General features: G+C 37.3%; 1 pseudogene; it reads right to left on the bottom strand.

The window, feature by feature from the left end:
• Nucleotides 1–5491: 5491 nt before the first annotated feature.
• LOC140512067 (kallikrein-14 pseudogene) lies at nucleotides 5492–18354 on the bottom strand (annotated as a pseudogene).
• Nucleotides 18355–23979: the final 5625 nt, after the last annotated feature.

The raw sequence follows: 23979 nt of genomic DNA, 5'->3' as shown, positions 1-23979 counted from the left end.
CTGATACATTGACCAATCACCCAAAACTTAAAAAAAGAACCTAAGAGAGAGCATGTTAGCCACCTTCTAACATAGAGGCTGATTGACTTATGTTGCAGACACACATTTTCACACAAGACTGTGTTGATTTTTTTAAAATCAGCTATATAAATGTGAACTATTAGTATTATTTCTTAGAGTAACTTAATTAGTAAAAAAAAAAAAACAAATTTGGAAGTTAGGAATCCCAAATCCCAGAAATAGCCTATCTCTTTGTTAAGAAATTACTTAATCTCCTCTCCAAACTGAAAAGCTTGCATCTGAGAGAGTCACCAGTTTAGAATATGATCTCATTCAAAAACATTACAGAGAAACATGGCAAAAGATTACCATCACTATTTCCCCAGAAAACATTTAAAATTCATTAAAGAGAAAAGGAGACTACAGAGAATTTTGTATGAAATCCCAGTAGGTGAAACAATCCCGAAAATTTGTAAATTAATCAGAAGAAAAATAATCAAAATATGCAAAATTGATAAAATCTACATTATTTCTATGCTGGTATAATCTTATCAGAAATAATCACTGAAACACACATGTAGATCTTCTCACTTCAAAAGTTAGTACATTATATATGAAGGAATGGGAAAAAAAAGTGTATAGACAATAATTTTTTGAGTAGTTGCAGGAGTATAGGATAAAAGCCCCCAGATCCTCTGTCTTTTCAAATCTCAGGTTAATATGCATGGCACAATCCTGACTTATAAACAAAATATGTTTTCATTTGTTTTCCATCCAAAAATAAATAGTTGGCAGGCCTAGGCATTAGTGATCTTGGAGGCAGAAACAAAGTAGTTCAAAGGAAAGGGCTTTCCTGGTTAGATGGGTATGGTTAGAATTCTGATTCTGAATTCAGCTAAAATAGCCCTAGGCTATGGACTATCTCACAAAAGACCTCTGATTACTCTTCTTCTGGGAAAAGACCACATAGAAGTTTCAATTTAACAGAAAATCAACAGATGGCACAGAAAGACAGAAAACAACCCATCACAGGACACCATAAACTTATCAAGACCCAAGCAAACTGCCTCATATCTCCAGGCCAGTAGAAGGTAGTACTAACTCAACCAGAGAAGATGCATTAAGTAAGAACCCTGAAAGCATGAGCTGTGCAAACTATTTGTGTTCCTTCTTCCACATATATGTAGGTATGTATATATATATATATATATATATATATATATATATATATATATATATATATATATATATATATACACACACCCTGGTTCCATGTTTCCTTTTCCACACATATTGTCCAGATGTATCTATTCCTATGTATGTTCTCTTTCTCATTACAATGGTAGAAATCTTTGGGAGAGTCTTCTCCCTCCTTTTATGTTTATGAGAGGATTTTTTACTGTTATTTTACTATTCCTCCCCCTCTTTAAATACATAATAATTTCAATTAAGGTGTACTTGTGATTTGTACATGTTGAAGAAAAAGAACTCTTGGGAATGGAGAGCTAAGATTTTGAGTAGTCGATAAAACCCAAATTATTCCTTTAACATGGGTGAAGATTTCAAGGTACAATATGCAGCACTAAATTGGAATAAGCATCACTGAGGAGGAGGAGATAAGTTGAAATCAAGGAAAGCTGAGCCTTCCTAAATACTTGCAGAAGAAATTTGTCCTAGACATTACACAATTTTCAAGGCATTTAGGGCTCAGTTTTTATAATATCTCAAGAGTAAAAGTTTCTGAACCATGGAAAAGGTCATCAATGGAATTTTTTTTTAAGATGACTCTAAAGACAACATAAAATATTACCTGATAAATGTAATGTCTTATATTTAAAAATATTTATGAAGATGGTTTATGCATAAATTGAGGATATCCTTAGATGATATATATAAAAGGAAAATTACCAATGATGATTTATTTCCTTACATGTGATATAAAAGGCTTTTCATATGTATAACTGGAAAAAAAAAGAAATTTTCTGCTCAAGTAGCAAGGAGAACAGATGGACAGCTCCAGTGCTATATTGGTATTCTTAAAATAAAACTTTTTAAGAGGAAAGAACTCTTGAGATCAAAGTTCTACTTAAATATTTAAATTATCTTCAGATCACCTGCATTAAATTATCATTCAGATCACCTCAGAGGAAGCTAGGTGATGCAGTGAAGGTCTGGATCTATAGCCAGGAAAACTTGAGTTCAATTACAGTTTCAGACATTTACTAGCTTTTTTACCCAGGATAACTCACTTACTATCTCTTTGCCTCAACTTTCTCAACTGAAAAATGGAGATCATAAAACTCCTACATTGCTACTCTTACATTATATAAGATAATATAATATTTGTAACAATGCTTAGCAAAATGACTGGTGTATAGTAGGTGTTATATAAATGTATATTTCCTGTCTCCATTGGGAGTGACAATTAAAAATTCTGAGGTTTAAGAATACCAGTTTTGTGAGTTTATGATGGGTGTTTACTCATACAAAGAATGTATGGTGTGATAAATATGAGGATAAATATAAAATGATGTGATAAAATTCTGAAGTAAACATTTGTACATAGCCTTTGATCCAACAAGAGCTCTTTTCTTCCCCTGAGGCTCTTTCCTGACCAGGTGACATTGGAAGGACATGCTGTGACAGCCTCATGATGAGACAGGAGACAAGGAGAGTAGGAAGTTTAGCTCATGAAGCTGAGAGCTCATGCTACTGCTGTTGCTTCTGTCTCTGTTGTGCCCATTTTTTCCTCCTTTTAGGTAAAGTGGATTAGAGATAGCTATGACCTTGTAAGCTCCAACAGAAGAGTATGCCACAAGGACATCCAAGAGCAGAGTTCATTCTGGTTTTTACAGTCAGCAAGCCCAGTCTGAAAGGCTGGCCTGAGGGAACCTATCTAGAACAAATAAGACAAGGGCTCATCCAGAAGCTACATTATATACTTTGATTAGGTGAATGCTATGTGGGCAACGCACTAAGTTTGAGGCTTCTCTTGTCAGGAGCTGAGGTGATGTGTAATAGAGTGTGGACGATGATATTGTGGGAAAAGATTTAAACTGTGGTTTTATGATATGTTCTAAGTAAACATCTCTTTGGTAAAGCTAAAATGATGATGATGATGATGATGATGATGATGATGATGATGATGATGATGATGATGATGATTGATGATGATGATGATGATGATGATGATGATGATTAAGAAGAAGAAATAAATGAGTCCTGAGTAGAACTTGTCCCTCATACCTTTTTTAGAGGTTAGATGGTTTTCTTATTAAAAAAATACTGTTTCCACCTGTCACATGTCAGCATATCCCAATATTTTTTGAATTAAAGGAGAGTGACAAAGGTTAAACTGTGATATTTACACCTTGGATGAAACACCCAAAAGGCAGAAGTATGATGAATTCTATGGTTGGGAGATTTTCCCTGAAATTTTTCAGAGTATTTTTCATTTGAGGGAATAATTTTGAGGAGTGTTCTCTCAGGATAGAAATCAGTGCTTAACAGGATCATACACGTATTTTTCAGAACTAATTTCTAAGAAAATATGCTTGTGTGAAAGAAAAGATAAAAGGAATATCTATATGTGAAAGAAACCAAATGTCATTTAACTGCTTAGTACAACAATCCATTTGAATCACTAAGTGTGGCCTAAACCAAAGTAAAAGATAATAGAGGAATATTTAACAAAATTTAAAACAAATAAAAATAAAACATAGAAAATATTACATTTAAAAGAGTAATTCAATATGCAGCCTCAAGTAAACCTTATTTGCAGGAGTGATCTCTATCATCCCTGTTTTAGTTTGAAACCTCTGCTATGGAAAGTTATGATGGAAGTGAGTGCATAAGAAATGGAGGCACCATTTGTGGAAGGCCTTTTCAAGGAGTTTAGCCACAAAAGTTCATGAGAGCTGCAATTCTTCATGAGAATTATTTCTTCACTGGGCACATGCAGAGATTATCTTTCATAATGTGATTTAAAAGGCTGTTCAACTAAGCCTGACTTATTTCTCCATGAAGACAGAACAATTCTTGCCATTATGTTCTTTATTACCAATGAAAATAAAATTGAATGTGGTAAGTGGACCAAGTCATCTGTCTGGGATTGTATTCATTCCTGGCAAGGAAATAAACATGGAATGTCAATAGGTACTTTCTATCTCTCACGCTGTCCAGCATTTTTGGACATGTTACAATAGTGGTCATGTTCCAATTTGGCTTTAATTCAGTAGTTTGGTGCTTATTTAGAAAGAAGGCTCAGAGCCATTTCCACCATGTTCTTATGACAATCAGGGCTAAGTTCCCATGCTAGCATAAAAGATTATATTTGGCACTGGATATAACAATTACCTTCCAGATTTTTCTTGTAGGGGGAAAAATAAAAATAAGAGCATCTACATACCCCTAGTTGTATTCCACAAATATGTAAAACGTTAAACGCAAATCACTATTGAATTCTAAAAGGATCTTTTCCTTTTAAACCAAAACCCACGGGCAATGCTTTGCTTTGACATATAATAATTCCCTCCTATACCCACAACCTGCCATAACTGTGATAAAGAAATGAGCAAATGAAATTTCAGGTTTTCATGGATTTTTAGTCATGTTAGCAAAGGTGAATTAGGGGAATGAACCTTAATTTATCAAGAAATAACGTGACTATTCTATCCATATATTAATTGCTGAGGTTTAAAGCTATGATAATATCCCAAAGAAGAAAATGGGTTCCACTAAATTACAAAAGGAAATAGATGTGAAAGTATAGAAAAGATATTCATTTAATCAGCAATTACAAAGATCATTTTAGTTTCAGATAGGCATTAAATGTAAGTATTCAGTATATAAAGCTTCTGTGACACAAGTTGTGAGTTTTACTTTTTTGTTTGTTTCCTTATATAGCTCTGATTATTATTTTTAGCTAAAAATTACTAGTGTAAGCATTGGAATCAAAACAACATATTTGAACATGGTCTGTTATGAATAGTTTTTTTTTTTGAAGTCTCATAGGTTTTATTAATCTAAAATTGTTGGGGAAGGAGTGACCAAGAGGGATCTGCCAAGTTATCTATCACTCTTGATACCTAAGCAAGGCAGTGGATTCATGAAAGGAGCTAGGATACCTAGGAAGTTGAGGATAGATCTGCCTTCAGACCCCAGAATCAGCAGAGAACACTAGTCTTGAATTGTTACACCCCAGCTGTATAACATTAGGAAGTCACTCTTACCCTCAGTTTCCCCATTTGTAAAAATTCAAGTATATGGTTTTTCTAAAAGGTTCTTTTCAGACCAGCTATTTCAGGGTTTAAAGTCCTTTACATCTCTAAATCCTTTTGATTCCCTTCATATCCATCCAAATCTAGACTAGAAATGAGTCTAGGAAATCTGGGTCTTCTAGAGGCCCATGGTAGGGAAATCAGGAGGGCTAAGTCCTATCCTTGGGGGAGGGGGAGGTTACTTTGTAGGGGTGTGGGGCTGAGGCAGCTTGTCAGTTCTTCTGCATTTCATTTAAGATCCAGGTTCGGTAATGGCACAGGTTGGTATAAACACCAGGATACCCAGGCAGGGCGCAGTGTTCCATGCCCCAAGATACCAGGCCTTGCAGGACCCCATTGCACACCAAGGGGCCTCCAGAGTCACCCTGGCAGGAATCCTTGCCACCTTTCTTGTCCCCTGCACACACCATACTAGGAGTGATGGCTTTTCCTTAGTAAGTATTTTTGCAGCTTTCCTCAGAAACGATACTGATCTTCAGACACTGGAGGGTGCTGGGATATTTGGCAAAAGGACTGGACACAATACCCCAGCCAAACACCAGGCAGTCTGTGCCGGGACTGGCACAATTTTTTGCCAGCTGAATGGGTTGAACTTGGTTGGTCAACTTCACTGGCTTCTCCAGATAGAGAAGCATGAGGTCATTGTTGCTGGTTCTGAGGCTGTAGGAGGGGTGGGGAACTCTATGCTCAACCCTAACTGACTGCTGAGAGGGTTCCAGGTGTCTAATATTGTGCTTTCCCAAGACCACTCGAAGGTTCCAGTGCTTCCAGTGAGCTGCGGTGAGGACCCAGCTATTGGACAGCAGGACACTCCCACAGCAGAATTGCCTATTGGCTAAGAGTGCCACCTGCCAGGGTTGGGAGTTGGGAATACACATAATACCACCAATGATCTTTTCTTCACTCCTCTCTGCATTGGCTAGGGAAGGAAGTACGCGGGGACAGGGAATTGGAGGTAATCTCTCAAACTCCAGAGCCCCAGTCTCTTCTCCTTCTGGTCCACTTGCTCATGTGTGTGGACCTGATAACTTCCTTTCCATAAACTACGGTTGATGACTAAATGGAACTTTGATTTGAAGAGAGCTTTCCATAGATGAGCTAACTTGGTCCTTTTGTAAACCCATTTTACAGGAGAAAACTGAGACCTAGTGAGGTTTAAGTGACTTGTCCTGGATTGTAATCACCTAACTGCATTGTCTCCTAACTGATGAAGGTTAAGGGGTGGTAGTGGATCCCAAAATACCGACAGCCAGGGTCGTGCTCGAATGAATTCGATTCAAGCATTCTTAAAGCCAAAGAAAACAAAGTTCATTAAAGATTCGCCAAATTGGGTTGCCTCTTAAGGAGCCTAAGCATTTGTGATGCTTGTATTCACAAACAGGCCAGATAGAATCCCAGCTAGACAGAGTCTGAGCTGGATTGAATCTGAGCCATGAATAATTTTTGAAGAAAAAATGGCATAGCAAATAACAAGATGGCTTTGTTGTCACAAGGAGCTAGGTTCAGACCCTTCCTCTGCCACAAATTGGGTGCATAATCCTGGTAAGTGATTAGACTTCAGTGTCTGATGTAACAATCTAAGACTATTGGCAGGTAGATGATGTAGTATAGTATGGTTCCTGAAGTTAAGAAGACCTGAGTTCAAAATCAGACTCTGGCACTAGCTGTGTGACTTTGGGCACATCATTAAACCTCTCTTTGCCTCAATTTCCTCACGTGTAAAATGAGGATAACAGAAACCCCTACATTCTGGGGCTGTTGTGAGGATCAAATGAGACAATAATTGTAAAGTATTTGGTAGACTGCCTGCACATACTAAGGGCTATATAAATGTTAACAGCAGCTGCTGTTACTGCTACCACCACCACCACCACCATTAGTACTGCTACCATCACTCCTCCACCTCCTCCTGCTGCTGCTACAAACTACATGGCAATCAACATTAGTTAATTAGTTAATTAATTTAATTAGTTAATTAAATTGCTCACTGGAGTTACTTAACCAACACTAATGCAGGTCTAGGTGAAAAGAACATAAAAAGTCAAAGGAAGTGGGGATAAAATGTAAGATAATAAAACCAGCAAGTAACATGTTGCGTCGAGCTCTGTAGCTGAATATCCAAGACAATAAAATAATTGGCATGCTTTTAGGAAGGTGTCAAATGACAGCCAAGGCACAAAAAGACATTTAAAAGATCTGAAAATGCACAGTATTCCAAAACCTATAGGCCACCAGTCTCTCAAAGTAGATAGTTGGGGTTATAACCTTGGAGCTTTTTTTTGAAACATCCAGTGTTTGTAATGCTGAAGCAATTCATTTTTTTTTTAAATTGTAGTTGTTCTTTCCATTTACATTGTAGTAGTCACTTATATGTTATTTTCTGACTCTCACCACTTTATTCTGCATTTGATCATTTGGATCTTTCAATGCTTATCTGTATTCATCATATTTTCCCTTATAATACAGTAAATATTCTATTACATTCATTTACTACAATTTGTTTAGCAATTTGCCAATTAATAGGCATCTACCATATTTCCAGTTATATATCACCACAAAAATAGTATTGTTATAAGTATATTGGAGTATATGGGCAACTTCTTATCCATGGCCCCCTTGGGATATTGTAGGAGTAGAATCTCTGTGTCTAGAGGTATGGAATTTTTATTCATTACTTTATTTGCAAAACTCACAAGTGCTTTCCAAGATAATTTTACTCGGGTGTGTGCTGGAGCCAGTTCTAAGTAACTTGCAAGATATTGTCAAATTTTCAAATATTCTTATTTTTTTAGTGTTAACGGGAATTTGTAATCATTATAAATTATGGCATAATTTAGTGCTCTGTTGGTTATATAGACTTAAGAAATTGTTAATAATGGGACTAAACTTAAAAGTAAGGTCCATGCTTTTTTTCCTCTGAAATACTGTGTGAAACATTTAATAATATAACCCTACATTACCCTATAAATATTGCTTGAACTCAGCAGGAATGTAGTAGAAGAATCAAGCAATGAAATTTTTACTAGACACCTAGTGATTACAGGATGATGTGATGATGATGATGATGATAACTGGAATTTATAAAGGGTTTAAGGTTTGCAAAGTGCTTTATAGCCATGATCTCATTTCAGCCTCATAATACACCTTTTTATATTACTGGTTCATAGGTCCACCAAAAAATGTACAAGTGTGGTTATCTCCCCATATCTCCTCAAACATTGATTATTCCCATCTTTGTTTTTCATCTTTGCTGATTTGTGAGTTTTTAGTGAAACCTCAGGGTTGTTTTGATGCATAATTCAGTGATGATTAATGATTTGGAACATTTTTACTAGATGTTAACAGTTCTGGATTCTTTTGAGAACTGTTTATTTGCATCCTTTGCTACTTTTTCTGTTGGGGAATCAGATGAGTATCACATTGTCTGGTGACATACTACCATATTCTACTTTAATTTTATACTGGACCACACCATTATCCACAAGTGTTGCATTTCCTTAATTGAAAACTCTGACATTCCTTTCTATTACCATAGCCTCTTTCTGTCTTTTTCAATATGACTTATCCCCCTAAACTTACTTTTAGTGCTTGCCTATACTTCATTAAAACCTGCAAAATTCTATTGGCATGCTTAGATACTAATAAGAGTCAATAATAATATACAATAGCAATAATATACTAGTGCAAGATAAGAATGCACAAATGCTAACCCTGACCCTAAAACTCATGTTCTCTAACTTCACTTTAGCAAGACAGCCATTTTATTCCTCCCTAGGTGATTTTTTTTTTATTTAGCCCCTATATATACATACATATATATGTACATACACACACAGATATATATATATATATGCATATGTATATATGTGTGTATATGTATATATATATATATACATATATATATATATGTATTTAATTTTCAGTTCTCTCAGGCTTTACACACAACTTCTTACTCTCTCCCTTTCAGTTGAAGACCTCAACTTGCAATTCACTGAGAAAATTGAAGTCATTTTTGTACCTTCTGTCTTTTCTATTCTTTACCTCAAAGCTCATTGATATCAATCCCTTTTCTCTCCTCCTTTCCCTCAGTCTCTGACAATGAGATTATCCTTCTGCAAAGACTAAAGTATATATATGTACCCTTGATCCCAAGCTCTTCCGTGTCCTCCTGAAGATTTCAACTTAAAATATCTCACGCTTCCAATCTACTTTCCCTACTTTTTCATTCATGTCAAAGTCTCAATCATCTCTGAGCTAATACCTCTCACCTGTCAGATTGGCTAATATGACAAAAAAGGAAAATTACAAATATTGGCAGGGATGTAGGAAAATTAAAATACTAATGTAATATTAGTAAGGTTGCATAGCGATTCAACAATTTGGAGAGCAATTTGAAACTGTGTCCAAAAGGATATAAAACCATGCATACCTTTGGGCGAGAAATACCACTACTTGGTCTGTATCCAAAAATGATTTTACAAAAGGGAAAAAAAAGACTTTTGTATATAAAAATATTTATTTCAACTCTTAGTGATGGCTAAGAATTGGAAATTGAGAGGATGTTCATCAATTGTGGAATGGCTGAAGAAGTTTTTGTACATGGTTGTGATGGAATATTATTGTTCCTTAAGAAATGATAATAAGGATACCCTCAGAAAAAAAATCTGGAAAGACTTGCATGAACTGATCCAAAGTGAAATGAGCAGAATCAGAATCTTGTGCATAGTAGCAGCAATATTGTATGGTGATCTTCTGTGAATAATTTAGGTAATCTCAGCAATACATTGATCCAAGACAGTTCTGTAGGATTTATGATGAAAGGTGCTATCCATCTCCAGAGAAAGAACTGGTAGAGCCTGAATGCAGATCAAAGATGCTTTTTCTTCACTTTCGTTTTTTGTCTTCTTTTTTTGTCCGTTTTCTTTCACAGGATGACTTACATGGAAGCATGTTTTGCATGACTAGATTTGTAATACTGATGTCAAATTGCTTTCCTTCTCAATGATTGGAGCAAGAGGAAACTGGGAGAGGATTTACAACTGAAAACTTGAAAACAATGTTAAAATTATTTTACATGTAATTAGGAAAATACAATATTAAAAAGAAGAAAAAGGAAAAAATATTCTTCTACTATATATATGCCCACATAGAAATATATTTATATACAAAAATATTGATTGGTATCCTTCATTGTCACAGAAAATGACATCACTTTGCTGGGATCAAGGTACAGTGTGTCCAGCTGTGACTGACCACTGTAATATAAACTCAGAAGGTTGTACCACAGGTTAGGTGCAAGAAGTCCACATGAACATTTGGAGAGGACATGGCTCTAAATTTGTGCATCTCACATTTCTTTTGAGATGTTACAATTAGGCTTTACTCATAGAGCACAGGGCTTTTTGTGATGAAGGTATGCTATACTGGACAATCCTATGCCAGGGTCTCCCATATCTCATAATCAATTCAAAGTTCTTCAGGGAGACCTTGTATTGCTTCTTCTGACCTTCATGTGGGCACTTGTCTTGTGTGAGCTCTCTGTAAAAATCTTTTAGGCAAACATACTTTTGGCATTTGAATAAAGTAGCTAGCCCATGAGTTAGAGAAAAGACTTCTGAGTCTAGTACCTTATCTTGCCAGGTCATCGCTTCTAATGGAAGTGATTAAGTTTGCTGGAATGATGCTGGTATACTGTCTAGGCTTCTGAAGCACACAAAAAATGAGGTCAGCCCAGTGGATCTGTAGACCTTAAATTTAGTGGGCAGTCTAATACATCTTCTCTCCTACACTTTCCTTCAGAGCCTCTCAAACAGTGAGTTTACTCTGGTAATGTGTGTTTCAGCCTTACCACCTATATGTGTTTCCCAGAAAAGTGTGTATTCATCCTTCATTGCCAAAGAAGACCATGCCATAAGAGAAATAATGACATGACTTGCACTTGACTTTGTTTTGAGTAAGGATTGTGCAGGTCACTGGCCTCACTTCTCCTCCAGAACCACCTGAATCCAGTGTTATTCATCAGGAGATGACCCAGTATGAGGCAATTGAGGTTAAGTGACTTGCCCAAGGTCACACAACTAGAGTGTCAAGTGTCTGAGGTAAGATTTGAACTCAGGTCCTCCTGACTCCTGCACTGGTGCTCTATCCACTGTACCACCTAGCTGCTCTTCCCAGAAAAGTAAACTAAGGCAAATAAACTTATTCACATCATACAATATTTTTCCATTGGTTATAACTGATGGTTCCACATATGGATGATGTGGTGCTAACTGGTGAGAATCTGTTTTATTGGTATGAATTGTCAGGTCAAAATTAGCACAAATAGCAGAGAATTGATTCATACGTTGCTGCATCTCAGCCTCAGAGGCTGCACCGAATGCATAATCATCTGTGAACAAAAGCCATGCACCAACTCTCCCTCCATTTCAATCTTAGCTTGTAGCCTTCACATATTACATAACTTACCATCAATTAGCTGATCTTGAGACTATTTTGTCCTTATCAAAAGCATAGAACTCTTTGCAAAAATATCATGCCAAACAGACGGGAGCAAGGACACAGCCCTGCTTCATTCCATTGATGACTGAGGAAGTGTGAGATCATAGTTTATTATCTAGGACTTGGGCAGGCATGATGAAACTGGTGTATAATACTAATGAACTTCTCCAACCTTTAAGTTTTGCCATAATTTTCCCCAAGCCCTCACATAATGTTGTATCAAAGGCCTTCATTAGACTGATAAATGTCATGTATTGACTTTTATTCTTCTCCTGGCATCTCCTTGAGTTGTTGAACAGCAAACACCATGTTAACCATTCCTTAAACATTTCTGAAGCCACACTGGTAATTGGGTAGATTACCATCTTCCAGGTGAAGGATCGGCCTATTAACAAGAACTCTGGCAACAATCTTACTAGCAATGACTAACAGAGAGAGTTGGAACAGGACAACTTATTTCCCTCTTCTTTATAGAGACGAATAATAAAGGTATCTTAGAACTTTTAGGAGATAATCTTTTCTTATCATATAATTTGAGAAATTTCTGTCATCTTTTGTATAAGTAATAAAACCCTTGCCTTTTAAATCTCGGCTGGAATAGAATCAATATGAGGTACTTTGCCACATGGAAAGAGCTTAATGACATCCAAAAACCTTTCTTCAGTTGGAAGTTTTGCTAGAGAGATATTGACTTCATACTGAGCGATCGGGTCAGTGGCTTCAACATTCATTGATGATAGTCTGTTGAGAAAGCTAATAAAGTCCTCAGTCCATCCTTCCAGGATCACATCTTGATTACTAATCTATGTTGGTTCCATTAGCACTTTCTAGTTGAGATGTAGCATAGACATGGGTCTTTGGCCCATAAACAAAAGTTTTCAGGACATTAAAGAAGTGTTTTAGATTGTGACATTGTAAATCTGAATTTCATCTGTCTTCTTACTATGCTCAAAATTCTATATCTCTCTAAATTTCAATTGCATATTACTTTTAATGGAGATTGCCACCTTCTTAGAGAAGGATGAACTATTTTGCTGTTGAATCCTGTGAGTTTCTTGTTTTTCATTTAGCAGCTTCTAAATTTCGCCATCATTTTCATCATAACAACCTTGATGTTTGCAAGTGTTCTGGCCTACCTGATTGAATGCAGTGCTGTACATCAAATCTCTGAAAGCTTTCTACTCCTTTTGTGCTTCACCGTTAACAACTGGGTGTTGGCTCAGCTTTCCCTCAAACTTAGCAACAAACTGTTTGCACTTAGAAGAGTACTCTAATCTGTTGACATTAAGTTTTCTGGATGTCATTTTGGCTTGGGGCCACTTTTGTTGAACATGAAAGGTTAGCATGGAAAGGATAAGTTTATGCTTGGTCTAGCACTGTGAAATCTGGTCATTCACACATCCTGTCTGTCTCTTCTACTTACAACTACACAGTCTATAAAATGCCAATGTTTCATGCAAGGGTGCATCAACAACATTTTATTGTGTTTAGGTGAATGGAACACAGTGATGAAATGATCATGAGATTCACAAGCCTTCAGTAACAAGTGACAGTTTCTGTTTCCTACTCTATTCCTCCCAAGAGTTACCTGCCATGCCTGATAGTCTGTGCCTACTCTGGAATTAAAATCACCCAGAATTACAAGCTTCCTAATTTTGGCACATTGATGATGACAGACTCCAGATCTTCATAACATTTTTATTTGACTTCACCAGGGTATATCATGGTAGGAGCATACCCAATGATGATTGGAATGTGGTGCTTTCTTGTAAGGGGCAATCAATCACATTATTGAATCTGTTGTTCACTTCATGTAAGAGGCATACAAGCTTGTTGGTTAGATTAATTTTGGTTGAAAAGTCTATGCCAGGTTCGTGGAGCTCCCCATCACTGTGGCCACTACAGAGGGGCAAAAAATGTATCTAACTCTGACTTTGGTAAGCTGGCCTTTATTTGCCAGCCTTGTTTTGCTCAGTGCTGCTATTTGGCTGTGATACCTCCTGAGTTCTCTCACCGCAAGAGCTTTTTGGCCTATTGGATTTTGTGTTATCCATAAGCATGCACACATACCAATGATGAATGGAATCATTTTTGCAAAAACTTTTGTACATTCTTTTTTGTGTGTTTTGACTGCAGAGTAGAAACTTTGCCTGCACAGTAAGCAGGCTCAGGTTGGGTTTGGGGAATCAGACAATTGGAGGATGGACACCTTTTCTAGCCCCTTCCTCACACCAAGAGGTGAGCAATGTAGTCCTTAAAAAAAGATGCTGAGACACTGAGGGAGCTGATGAATCTCATTTCTGTTTTAGTCCAGTAAGAAAAAGACAAGTCTATGGCATGGGCCACCTATGTTCAGGGTTGTGACTATAGTTCTCAGGGTATCACCACCTGCTGCTTTGTTATTTGACTGTAGCCACATGACTTTAAAAAAAATAAACCATTATCATTTACTTATTTCTACATTCATTAAAAAGAAAAGACTTTTGAACTCCAAAATTCTTTCCTTTCCTCTGTCCCTCCCACACCCACTGAGAAGGTTAAAAATATGATATCAATTATACATGTGAAATAATTCAGATCACATTTCCATATTAGCCATGTTGCAAAAACAAGCAAGAAGAGTAAAGAAAGTGAATAAAATTATACTTTAATTTGCACTTAAAGTTCATCAGTTCTGTTTTTGGAGGTGGATAGCATTTCTCATCAAGAGTCCTTTGGAAATGCTTTGGATCATTGTATTGATAAGAGTAGACTGACTAGTCTTTCACTGTTCATCATCATTACAATATTATCATAACTGCATAGAATGACCTCGTGGTTCTGCTCATTTCATTCTTCATTCTGAATTAATTCATATAGGTCTTCTCAGGTTTTTCTGAAACCATGTACCTCATCATACTTTATAGCACAATAGCATTCAATCACAATCATATGCCACAACTTGCCCAGTCATTCCTTAATTGATGAGTAACCCCTTAATTTCTAATTCTTTACCATTACAAAAAAGAGAAGCATGATTCTTTTTTTTTCAAGAATTTTTTTCCATTAAATTTATTTATTTAACTTTTAACATTCATTTTCACAAAATTTTGGGTTACAAATTTTCTCCCCTTTTATCCCCTCCCCCCCTCAAACATGAAGCATTCTAATTGCCCCATGACCAATCTGCTCTCTCTTCCATCATCCCTCTCTGCCCTTGTCTCCATCTTCTTTTTTGTCCTGTAAGGCCAGATAGCTTTCTATACCCCTTTACCTGTATTTCTTATTTCCTAGTGGCAAGAACATTACTCGACAGTTGATCCTAACACTTTGAGTTCCAACTTCTTTACCTCCCTCCCTCTCCACCCCTTCCCTTTGGAAGGCAAGCAATTCAATATAGGCCAAATCTGTGTAGTTTTGCAAATGACTTCCATAATAGTTGTGTTGTATAAGACTAACTATATTTCCCTCCATCCTATTCTGTCCCCCATTACTTCTATTCTCTTTTGATCCTATCCCTCCCCATGAGTGTCGACCTCAAATTGCACCCTCCTCCCCATGCCCTCCCTTCTATCATCCCCCCCACCCTGCTTATCCCCTTATCCCCCACTTTCCTGTATTGTAAGATAGGTTTTCATACCAAAATGAGTCTGCATTTTATTCTTTCCTTTAGTGGAATGTGATGAGAGTAGACTTCATGTTTTTCTCTCACCTCCCCTCTTTATCCTTCCACTAATGAGTCTTTTGCTTGCCTCTTTTATGAGAGATAATTTGCCCCATTCAATTTCTCCCTTTCTCCTGCCAATATATTTCTCTCTCGCTGCTTGATTTCATTTTTTTAAAATATGATCCCATCCTCTTCAATTCACTCTGTGCACTCTGTCTCTATGTGTGTGTGCGTGTGTGCATGTGTGTGTGTGTAATCCCACCCAGTACCCAGATACTGAAAAGTTTCAAGAGTTACAAATATTGTCTTTCCATGTAGGAATGTAAACAGTTCAACTTTAGTAAGTCCCTTATGACTTCTCTTTGCTGTTCACCTTTTCATGGTTCTCTTCATTCTTGTGTTTGAAAGTCAAATTTTCTTTTCAGCTCTGGTCTTTTCATCAAGAATACATGAAAATCCTCTATTTCATTGAAAGACCAATTTTTCCCCTGAAGTATTATACTCAGTTTTGCTGGGTAGGTGATTCTTAGTTTTAGTCCTAGTTCCTTTGACTTCTGGAATATCCTATTCCATGCCCTTCGATCCCTTAATGTAGAGACTGCTAGATCTTGTGTTATCCTGATTGTATTTCCACAATACTTGAATTGTTTCTTTCTAGCTGCTTGCAATATTTTCTCCTTGACCTGGGAACTCTGGAATTTGGCCACAATGTTCCTAGGAGTTTCTCTTTTTGGATCTCTTTCAAGCAGTGTTCTGTGGATTCCTTGAATATTTATTTTGCCCTATGGTTCTAGAATCTCAGGGCAGTTTTCCTTGATAATTTCATGAAAGATGATGTCTAGGCTCTTTTTTTGATCATGGCTTTCAGGTAGTCCCATAATTTTTAATTTGTCTCTCCTGGATCTATTTTCCAGGTCAGTTGTTTTTCCAATGAGATATTTCACATAATCTTCCATTTTTCCATTCTTTTGGTTTTGTTTTGTGATTTCTTGCTTTCTCATAAAGTCATTAGCCTCCATCTGTTTCATTCTAATTTTGAAAGAACTGTTTTCTTCAGTGAGCTTTTGAATCTCCTTTTCCATTTGGCTAATTCTGCTTTTGAAAGCATTCTTCTCCTCATTGGCCTTTTGAACCTCTTTTGCCAATTGAGTTAGGCTAGTTTTCAAGGTGTTATTTTCTTCAACATTTTTTTGGGTCTCCTTTAGCAGGGTGTTGACCTGCTGTTCATGCTTGGGCTTCATGTCTCTCATTTCTCTTCCCAGCTTTTCCTCCACCTCTCTAACTTGATTTTCAAAATTCTTTTTGTGCTCTTCCATGGCCTGAGTCCATTGGGTGGGCTGGGACACAGAAGCCTTTACTTCTGTGTCTTTGCCTGATGGTAAGCATTGTTTTTCCTCATCAGAAAGGAAGTGAGGAAATGCCTGTTCACCAAGAAAGTAACCTTCTATAGTCTTATTTCTTTTCCCTTTTCTGGGCATTTTCCCAGCCAGTGACTTGACCTCTGAATATTCTCCTCACACCCACCTTGCCTCCTGATCCTCCCAGCCAGTGTTTGGGGTCTGAGATTCAAATGCTGCTTCCAGCCTCAGGGCTTTTGGCAAGGGAGGGGCTGCTATTCAGTGTGAGATTGAATTCAGGTGCTCAGGTTGGGGCAGGGCCACCTCTCAGGCTCAGTTCCCTCAGGGGCTTTATGCAGAGACCTTCAACAATGGATCCAGGCTCCTGCTTACTTGGGGAGCCCTGGTCTGCCGCTGCCCCTCAGCTTCTGCCTCCCGAGGGGGCCTGAGTTATGGGGGCACCGCACTCCCCTTTTGACCCGCCAAAGAGACTCTCTCACCGACCCCTATCACCTGTGGGTGGAGGGACTTGTGCGGCCACTGGAGATCCCATCCCTGAAGCCTGCTTGAATCTGTTCCTCTCAGTGCCACGGCCGTGGCAGGTCTGGGCTGGGCTCCGCGTCTGCAGCGCGACGGACCTTTTGCGAGAGGTTTGCAGGTACCTCTGGAACAGAAATCTCCTTCACTCCACTCTTCTGTGGCCTCACTGCTCCAGAATTCGCCGTGAGTTACTTTATACAAATGTTGTATGGGTTGTGGGTTCGGAGCTATGTGTATTTGTGTCTTTCTACTCTGCCATCTTGGCTCCACCCCGAGAAGCATTATTCTTAATAAATTTGTGACAACTTCCAGATTATAGAAAGATCCTTATATTTTTATTTTAGAATTTTAAATTCCTTTTTAAAACTTTATATGTTTTGAAGGGCAGAGCTAAGATGGTGGCATAAAGGCAGGAACTCATTCATCTAAGCTCTCCCCCAAATGTCTGCAAATATCTTTAAAAATAAAATAAAAAAATTGAATTTCTCTAATTAAAATTGATTTAGAGCATTTCTTCATATGCCTATATATTGTTTTGGTTTCTTCATCTGGAAACTGCCTGTTCATATCCTTTGACCATTTATCATTTAGGGGGTGTCTTGATTCTTATACAGCTGACTCAGTTTTCTATAAATTTATCCCTTCTCAGTGATAACTTGCTTTAAAGATTGTTTCTTGGCTTTTTGCTTTTCTTTTAATCTTGACTGCATTTGCTTTGTTTAGGAAAAAAGGTTTTCAATTTAATAAAATGAAAATAATCTGTTTTGCATTTCATAATGCTCTCTATCTCTTTTTTCTTATGAACCTGAAACTCACTTGCTTACTCCCTTAAGAATTGGATGCTATACCAGTTGGTGCATACATGTTTACTATTGAAATTACTTTAGTGTCTATCATACCTTTTAGCAAGATATAGTTTATTTCCATATCTCTTTTAATTAGGTCTGTTTTTGTTCCTGCTTTATCTTGCTACCCCTAATTTTTAATTTTTTTCTTAAGATGCGTAATAAATTCAGCTCCAGTTCCTTACGTTTACTTTCTGCGAATCTCTCATGCTTCGAGTGTGTATCTTACAAACAACATATTTTATGATTCTGGGTTTTGATCCACTCTGCTATCCATTTCTTTTTTTATGGGATATTTCATCCCATTCACATTCACAGTTATGATCATTAACTGTGTATTTCCCTTGATCTTATTTTTCTTCGTATTTATCCTCTTTTTCCTTTCTTTCTTTCCCTTCTTTAATAGTGTTTTAATTCTGTCTACCATCTCCCCTGGTCTGCTCTCTTTTCAGTAAGTTCCACCCTCAACATTCCCCCTTCCCCTGCCCTGTCTTTACTTAATGTCTTCTTTTCCTACTTCCCTTTCTGGTAAGATTTCTATATTAAACCGAGTTAAGCCAATACTAATGATATTATGGTTCAAACCATGTCCATCACAAACTCTCTCATCTTCCCTTCCACTGTAATATGTCTTTCATACCTCTTCATTTGAAATAATTTGCCCCACTTTAATGCTCCCTTCCTTCTTCACCTTCTCATTCCTTATTTTTATTTTTGTCATTCCTTCAAATTCTACCTTATACCTGTATTCTCTATGTATATTCCTTCTAGCTATGTTATAAGTGCTGCAATTTTTAAGAATTATAGGTATCATCCTCTCATGTAGGGATGTAAACAATTTAGCTCCACTGAATACTTTGTTTTCTTTTCACTTTTTAGAATTCTCTCGTGTCTTGATATTGGAGGTCATCAAATTTTATGAAATCTTATGATTTCTTATGAAAACTTGAAATATTTCTATTTCATTGAATGCTTATTTTTTCCACTTGGAGTATCATAGTTAACCTTGCCAGGTATGTGAATCTTGGATGTTATCCTAGTTCCTTTGCTTCCCACAATATCATAGTTTATGACCTTAATGTTGCAGCTGCTAAGTTCTGTGCAACTCTCATTATGGCTCCTTTGTATCTGAATTGTTTTTCTCTAGCCACGTATAATAGTTTTATTCACCTAATATTTCTGTAACTTGGCTATAATATTCCTTGGAGATTTCATTTTGGTTTCTCTTTCTTCAAGTGATCGGTGGATTCCTTCAATGTCCATTTTGCTCTTATTTTGGGACATCAGGGCAGTTTTCCTTGATAATATCTTGAGAGATGTTGTCCAAGCCAATAGTTCAGTGATTCTGACCATTGCCTTTTCTGGATCATTTTCCAGGTCATTTGCCTGTCCAATGAGGTATTTCAAATTTTCTATTTTTTTTCTTTCTTTTAAATTTGTTTGATTGATTCTTGATATCCAATATTTTTCTTAGCTTCCACTTGCCCAATGAAAACTCCATGAAATTGTTTTCCTTAGTAAGCTTTTGTACTTCCTTATCCATTTGGTCAATTGCACTTTTTAGGGAGTTGTTTTCTTCAGTGGACTTTTTTATCTCCTTTTTTATTTAGCCAATTCTAATCTTTCAGCAGTTGTTTTGTTTTCCCAAGGTTCTGATTCTTTTTTTTCATAATTCTCTTCCATCACTCTCATTTCTCTTCCCAGTTCCTCCTCCCATTCTTGTATGTGATTCTTAAGCTCATGTTTGAGTTCTTTCACGAATTCTTTCTGGGCTGGAGACCACTTTTCATTTTTCTTTGAGATTTTGTCTGTAGGTGTTTAGACATTGTTATCCTCTTCTGAGTTTGTGTCTTGGTCTTCTCTGCTCTATAATAGCTTTCTATGAATAGATTATTTTTTTGTTGTTTTTGTTTGTTTGTTTGTTTTTTGCTTTTTTCCATTCTTTTAAATTTGAGCTCTGCTTCCATGGTGGAAGGAACACTATGTCAGATTTCTTGTGCCAATTGCTGCTCACCCTGGCTGTTTATCTGGTGTTGCACTTATGTTGCCCTGAGGCACGTGAGAGAGCCTTGTGGGTAGGGCAGTGCTGAGAGGGTGAGGTACATATGGCTGTCATTTAAGGCAGTAGATATCTGGCAGCTTACTTGGTGCTAAACTGAGGTCTTAATGGCAGTGTTTGGTAGATGCTGAGGCTTTTGACGTGTTTCTGCATTTTCCTTGAGGTATAAAGAAGCACATGGCAATCTGGTCTCTGGAAATGCCCAGTTGGTCAGGGTTATGCTGAAGCACCTGGAGGTCTGGCCCCTGGAAGATGCCTGTTTGCCTGATGCTATACTGAAACATATGGTGGTTTTTGGAGCTGGAGTCTACTGGTTTCCTTGATGGTTCTGAGGCATGTGTGTATGGCGGGGTTCTGATGTTGGTGTGTGCCTGCTTCACCACAGTGGGGCTCAGAAACTCCTGCTGGTTTGTTGAGATGAGCCTTGTTGTTAGCTTGTTTGGATGCTTCCTGTCTTGGATTGTGTTTTCCCTTAATCTCAGTGAGACAGACCTTTCTTAAAAATCTTTCAAGTTTCTTAGGCTAAAAGATTATTTCATCCTGTCTTTTTGTTTATCGATTTGTTTTGAGGTGCTACTTTGTGGTTGTTTGAAGGTGAACATGGGAGAATTACAGCTTATTCTACCACTTTTGTGTTGGGGGTGTAAGCTCAGTTCCATGTGGACAGTCTCGGACGGGTAAAGGTGAGGACTTCTAAAACCTTAGAGTTCTCATGAGGCCCCCCAGGAAACAGCAGGGAATTGAGGAGTGAGATCTCGTGTATTTCTACCTCTTCCCATGAGAACGTGATGGGAGAGAGCATCCCTGCCCTCAAGACTGGCCCAGATCTGGGCACACCTATTGTTATCTAACAGGCACGGTATTGAGGTGCAAACGATATGGCAGGAGAGCTTAAGTAGGGTCAGGAAAGCCCGAAGGCTCTCTGAGTGCTGAGGGGCCCTTATAGGACAGAAGGCGCCTCTTCCTTCTCTCCTCTCTTCTCTCTTCCCTCTCCCCTCTCTCCCCACTTCCACTTCTGCTATCATTCTCTTACTGTAAGATCTTTGCCTCCTTGGGAGATTTCTCTCTCTCTCCTAAGGAAGAGTTCTCCCTGCACATGTAACCAAGACCCTGAATAAAGCCTAACCCTTGTTGGACTCCGGAAAGTCTCTTCTCTCATACGTTTATCCGGTTTGACCAGCCGAAGACCTGCGATAGGTAAGGTAAGACTCGAGTAGCCCTCAGGCCTCTAGGCCTGGCACTTTTGTTCCTGAGAGTCTCCTCCACAGGGCTTTGAGGTAAGTAAAAATCTGAAAACAGTAAGGGTGATGTCTTTTGATTCACATATACACTGGATTTAAGTAAGGCAGAGTTGCCAAGTTGTTGACCTCACCCTTTCTTATATAGAAAGAAAAAAGTCAAGAGCACTAGTGATAGCACAGTATGTAGTGAAATAACTTGGTGTCTTTGATGTCTAATCAAACTCTAAGCCCTCCACAGCACCTTGGACCAATTATTGGCACAAATTGTCCTCATCTACCCATTCTGCCTGGGAAAGTTTTCACATGCTGGGAGTAGATACCTCCTAAATCACTAATGGATTTGAGACCATTTGGTTACCCTTAACCTGGTTGGACATGTCTTACAAAACAGTTTACTGGGGTGTGGGCACTATGCATGACACAACTTCTTAGAACCTGGTGAGAGTTGGTGGTAGAAAGCATCCCTTAAAAGGGTCTAGCAGCCTTCACACCAGAGGTACTATTCTTTCCCGTACACTCTATGTAATATATGTATGTACATATGTATGTACATACATATATGAATCATATGTGCAGGTATGCATATATATGTATAGGCATATATGCAGATGTTTGTATATGTATATGCACTTCATATGTGTATGTATATATGTTTATCTATATGTATCTATGTATGTTTATATATGCTGCATGTATATGTTTGTTTCAACATATGCATACACATAACATTGCTTTAGGTGCACATGCACATGGGTTTTGCACACTTTCACCTTCTAAAATTTCATTATTGAAATTGACTATAATAATTTAAACCTAGGGCATGATTTTCATGGACCTCTTCACCTTTCTCTCATCACTGTGAGGTGAAATTGCCTTTGAAGTCAATAGGAGGGCCACATGCAAAATAGAACTGAAGAAGTAGTAGAGAATATAAAGTTACTATATTTTTTTTGATTAAATTTTTAGAGCCAATTCAGAAATACTTTGGAAAAAAGTTGTTTGGAACAGAAATACCATATTGATTGAGATTTTTCCCAGTGCATAACTTAGTAACTTTGAGAAGTTTAGTTAACTATTTCAGGCCTTTAAGACATGAATACAGATACAGAAGTCTCTGTGAAATAAAGAATACCTATGCTATGTTCAACATGAGAAAATATTTTTTCAGTCCTACTCTATTTGATGTATAATAGCAAATTGTGGTTTCATTCCTTTACAAAACTTAGTATGGTGCAATGCTTTCCATGCCCCTATTCCTCACATAGCATTCTCAAGATTTATCAATTGTTTTTAATGTTTTAGTTTTGTACTCCCTCAACCTTATTCTTTACTCCTATGAATGCTATGCATCCTAGTTCCAGTTTGTTCAAATTCATAGTACCTTAGAATTTAGAACTGAAAGGTATTTTAGTAAACCCTCAATAATTGTATTTCTCCTTAACTGAATAAATCTTGTTTGCTGCATAAATAAGTGTCATACTGAAGAAGTTCAGTTTAATATCTCCCTTACTATAAGAAATAGAGTAATATCTCAATAGTATATCACTCAATGGCTATAATCTTGTCAACCCCTGTTTCAAGTGACCTATTACAAATTATCATCCTATCCAGTTTTGTATCAGCTCTATGCTTTTCTTTATTTCACTCCTAATTTTTGAGATTAGCTCCCACTTTCGATCATCATCCAATGGAATACTTCCTGTATTAATAGCCCATTTTAAGACTTTCATTTTTCATAAAAAGCTTTCATGAAAGCTTTTCATAAAAGCTCCCCTAATTCACCAAGCTGTAATTATCATTCTCAAACTTGCAAAAGACCTCAGAGGCCATCTATTCCAACACATAACAGCAAAATCTCCCCCATTACAAACTCAAGTAGTGGTCATTCAGCCTTTCTTTAAAAACCAACAATGAAGGGACACTATTATTTTCTAAAGTGGCCTATAACACTTTTGGACATTTTTAATTTGATTTTTTTCTTTCCCAAGACTCCACTTCCAGCTTTTCAATTATCAAAGCAATTCTATTCCCTGGGATCAAGCAGAGCAATCTATTCCCTCTTTCACATTATATCCCTTCCAACAGTAATATTATATCAGCTTTCAGTTCTAGGATTCAAACAAGGCTAGAGTTTCGGTCAATAAGCATTTATGAAGTACTTACTCTGTGCCAGGGATTATGGTAAATGCTAGACATAAAAACAAAGGTTAAAAAAGTAAGATGCTCCTTTCCCCTAAGAAGTACACATCTTAGTTAGGGAGACAGTATAAAAAAATATACATGGTGTGTAAACATGGTGTAAATGGAAGACAACCTTAAAGAGGTGAAAATAATGTGTGTGTGTGTGTGTGTGTGTGTGTGTGTGTGTGTGTGTTTTAGGGGTTAGGAAGAAGGATCCTTGGAAGAAGTTTCCTGCAAAGAGTAGAATTTTGACCCAGTTTTCAAGGAACTCCAGAATCAAAGGTGAGAGGTAGAACATTTCAGAAATTAGGAATAGCTAATGGAAAAAGACATGGAAAGAGAAAATGGAATAG

This window comes from Notamacropus eugenii, chromosome 6, assembly GCF_028372415.1.
Source record: "Notamacropus eugenii isolate mMacEug1 chromosome 6, mMacEug1.pri_v2, whole genome shotgun sequence".
Taxonomy (NCBI): Eukaryota; Metazoa; Chordata; class Mammalia; order Diprotodontia; family Macropodidae; genus Notamacropus; species Notamacropus eugenii.
Note: the sequence above shows the minus strand (reverse complement) of the source record. Positions and strands in the feature narration are given on the sequence as shown.